Source organism: Trichosurus vulpecula, chromosome 3 (assembly GCF_011100635.1).
Source record: "Trichosurus vulpecula isolate mTriVul1 chromosome 3, mTriVul1.pri, whole genome shotgun sequence".
In the NCBI taxonomy this organism is placed as follows: domain Eukaryota; kingdom Metazoa; phylum Chordata; class Mammalia; order Diprotodontia; family Phalangeridae; genus Trichosurus; species Trichosurus vulpecula.
Genome location: NC_050575.1, coordinates 101,649,866 through 101,654,357, shown reverse-complemented (window position 1 = coordinate 101,654,357; position 4,492 = coordinate 101,649,866).

Sequence of the window (4,492 nt, the reverse complement as noted above, 5' to 3'; positions counted from 1 at the left end):
AGGCCTACTGATCTGCATAATTTGCATATGTTAAAGAGGGAAGGTAGGGAAATAAAGAATGTAGATTAACCCTAACTCAGATAAGGAAGATAGAACTAACTTCACTTTTGCTTCTGTGTCTTTACTATCCTACCTATGTAAACTGTGTAAGTTAAAAAAAGTATGTAAAAAAGTAAAGAATGTAAACTAACCCTAAGTCAAACAAGGATGGAGGAACTGATTACCCTCACTCCTGCTTCTATATCAGTGTGGTGTGAGTGTTCCTAGTTGAATGGGATGGATAATCGTGAAGACTTCACAGGGTAAAATACAGGCGTTACACTCTTCCCAAATAGGGAATGTCTAAGGGAGTAGGAGAGGTTTGGGATTTGACCTTGCTTTGAGCTATGGGCATGCCCTTCCCCCCCCAGATGTTAGAAGATAATGGACTTCCAGTGAGCTATTTGTTCTCTGCTCCAGGAAGGTCTCTCCCTGCCCCCCCCATTTATTCTCCTAGACTTTGAGATACCACCCCTGGCAGTTGAGTTCCCAATAGTGAAAACCTGAATAGACCGCATCAACCCATCAACCTTGGTCCTTTGTCTCGTTTTCAAGCCTAGACTGTAAGCTTGCCTCCCAGCCAATGGTGAGAAGGGATAGAAGTGGATGAGTATAAATTAAGGCAGGTTCCCTTTTATCTCGCCTCCTCCATTATGGAGGTGTGCCCAAATCTTGCAAGGTTTGTAAAATAAATTTACTTTGTTTCTCCTAAAGATGGCTCTCCTATTATCTGAAAATTCTGTCCCATACATAGTGAACATTGTACCTGCCTCTCTTGCAAGGATTGTAATAAATGCCTTCCTCTACCCACTCTGGTCCTGAGTTCTTTAGGTGAAAATGGGTAAATGGGGAGGGGAAGAAAGACCTTGATTTAAAAAGACCAAGGTCACCCACTACATCCTGGACCATGTATCCTTAGCACTTAACACAGTCTTCTTGACCTTTGTCTTGCCTCTGGACTCCAATGACTCTGGAGGAGAGAGTGAGACTGATGACTTTGTGCAACTCTGCCTCACTTAAATCCAACTCATGGGCAAGTCAAGACATCATGCTCATGATGTCATTGATCCTTTTTGAGAACAAAGGACAGATAACAACAACAGCCTGTCTGTACCTGATGTTCAAACTCTATAGAAGGCAGCTAGATACTCTTTTTCCATCTTCTCACTTATCTCGGATTTCAATTTCCTAGGAACTATTTTTGTTCTTTCATTCCCAGTCAATAGGTCGTTCTTCTTGGTGGAGAAAGCACAAGCAAACTGAGAGATGAATAGTTCTACTATCTCTTGCTAATCTGCTGAGTGTCTTGTGAACCTTAGGCATGTAATATATTTTTTATTTTGTTGAATTGAATCTTTTATCATCCCATCCATCTCAAGCAAAATTCTTATTCCTTCTTTGATGCTCTTCATGTCCCCAATATAGCAGAAAAGGCCCTTTTTTGTTGTCCTTAAAACATATTACCATGTTAAGCTTATTCTGAGCTTTAGTGTTCTTGATATTAACTTTTATAGGATTCTGCCACTCTTTATTTCTCACTCTCAACACTTATTCAGAATTAGGGATGTTAACACTTGAAATAAATGTGGAAAAATCTATACGTCGATTAGTCACCCAGCATTTTTTAAAGCACTTAGCATGTGCCAGGCACTGTGTTAAATGCTAAGGATACAAAAGGGACACTGGGGACTTGGTTTGATCAGGGGCACATTGAAAAGAACCTTCCAACAACTGGCAAAGAGAATTGAGGCTGTGCACCATGACAAGAAGAGTTCCCAGATCCATATGGGAGGACCCCAGGCTTGTGCAGAATGCGGAAACATACCAACTGGCAGCTTTGTCATTCTCTACCTAGTTACAGGTGACAGATTTAGGGGACCTATTGTGAGAAATGTGCTCACTCTAGAAAGAGCAATACTTGTTGTGAAGTCAGGAAAGTTCTCATTTTATTTACATTCTTAGTGAATGGGTAACTCCCTTTGCTCAGACAAATGCAAGGCTTTTCTTGTTCTGTTCCCAATTCGAATTCCCCCCCCTTGCTCCCCATTGGCTAGATGCAACATCCTGAACTGCTTACTTCATGTTCTCTTACTTGTTATGTTCCCCCTCAAACAGCTCATTAAGCATGCGTACAAGCTTCTGACCTTTTATTTAATCAGAAGCCTGGTTCTTCTACGTCACAGCTCTGCTTAGAACCAGTTACCTCTCACATCCTGTTATCACTCAAAGCTAGGAGTAGTTTTAATCCCGTGGCAACAGAATTCCTTCTTTTGTTTCTCACACTATGCCTAGAGATGGCCTTCTAGGGTAAGGATCCGTTGTGGGCCCTAGGTTGTGTACCGAGGATCATTTAATACTCTTGCTCATTCTTGCTGAAACACCCCCTTCTAATCCTGATCACTTATCATTCCCCCTTCCCTCCCCAGAGTTAAGAGGGAATCTTTTCCCTTAGATTTAAGTACAAAAAAAAAAGTTTTTAAGGAGTGAACACAAAGGTGAAGTTTACTTGAGTAAAAGTTAGAATCATTAAGATCTTTCGCCCTGTTATCCTGTCTCAGGGCTGCAGTAAAAGTTAGAGTAGCTAAAACAAATTCCTCTCATCCCAGATCAGATTATGAGAAGAGGGAAAACTTAAATCACTCTTCCCCACCTGGCAAAAGGATGCATTCTGTCCTGTGCATTCTGCCCATCCTATTCCAGCAGCTGCAGACCGCCCTAGGCCCAGGAAATTCTGCAGTTGTAGGGGAAGGGAGCAGTAGATGGATTTGGACTATAGCTAGCAATCCCTAAGCTCTGCCTCCAAGAATTGTTTTCACTGAGAAACCAGCCTCTGCTCTAGGCAACTTTATCATACTTCTCTGTTCCAATTGCAAACTGCATTTTATCTCTGACCTGTTTCCTGATTTGTAAAGGGAAGATAATGATGGTGGTTGTTATGGGATCAAAAATGATATAACAATTTCAAAATTTCATAATGACTGGCATATGTTAGAAACTACATTTTTTAATGTAATTGTTAACTTTGAAGTGGTTTTTAAATATCAAAAGTAATAAGTTGAATAATTTCTGTATGTGATAATCTGGAAATGCAATTGATGTCATCTGAAATTTATTGTTTCTGTATTTCTAAAATTATATTGTATTTCTAGCATTGTCTTGGATTGTGAAGTTTAAGAAGACCATGGAGTGATAGAAATGATATTATAGCAATTTTAATCTGATTTTGATATATGTGAATTGGTTTTTTAAAGGGATATGATAAAAATTTGGTGATTTGGAACTGTTATATTTGGTTATAACAAGTAATAAGTAATAATACTGATATTTACTATGAGAGCAGATTTTCCATGTGAAAACTTTTCTACTGTGAGAATATATGTGGTGTTTTGAAGTTATAGTTTCAATATATTAATGATGAGATGAAAGATTCTCTGTGCAAGGAGATTTAAAAAAAATGCATTCACCTAAATTGATAATGGGTTGTTTCAAGTTATAAAATACATAATTATGTTTAGGGCATTATTATATTTCTATAGTCTAAATTTTGTTAGAGTTGTATTAGGTTAAGAAGCTGGACAATTGCTGTAACTTAAAAAATTATAAACTTCCAAGTTTTGTCTTTATTTAAAAGGAAGTTCAGTTAAAATTGTTTTTGCTATAAATCAAGTATTTATACAGAGGCCTTGTTGGGTCCTCTTATAATCCCTGTCAATTCAGGATACATTGTAAACTGTTAAAAATGTGATTTTATAGATAATAATCTTTTCTTTTACAATGCTAAGAGTATGGGGCCTTAGAAATTAAAATGCTACCACTAGTGATTATGAATCCAGATTTGATTTGCTCATCTAACTGAGTTATGATCACTTGATTGGTAATTAATTAGTTCTGTTTCAAGTTTTAAATACATGATAATTGCTTGTGGTGTACTTATATTTCTAAATTTGTTATATTATGCAACTTGGTTAACATTGTGTTACCTATGCTGTTAGAAAAACAATTCCTCTTATAATCTAGATGTTGTTAGATTAGAATTGTACTTAATTAAGAAATTGAGGTTGTTAACTGAAACAAGGACTTTTGGAACCATCTAGTCATGGATTGTTATCAATCTTGTGTAAAGTTTTCTGTGTAGAGGAATTCCTATGGAGGAAGTTTTAAAGCCCTGGTAAACTTTGTTATTGTGACAAGGCTAATTTAATTGGGTGTGTAATTTATAGAAACTAAGTGTCCTCCCCATTACAACACCTTTTTGACTAAGGAAAAGTTTTTGCTTTAAGGAAGAGGAGAGAGACATATATCATTTTAAAACTTTCTAAATAATTTTCTTCAGAAAAGTTTAGTAACTATTCCTCTTCACATCAGAATGAATTTTAAGACTGTTTTTAAAGAGGAAACACTTTTAGAAGAAATGTTTAAAAAATTTTTTTGTGATTTTTAGAAGACCTATTAA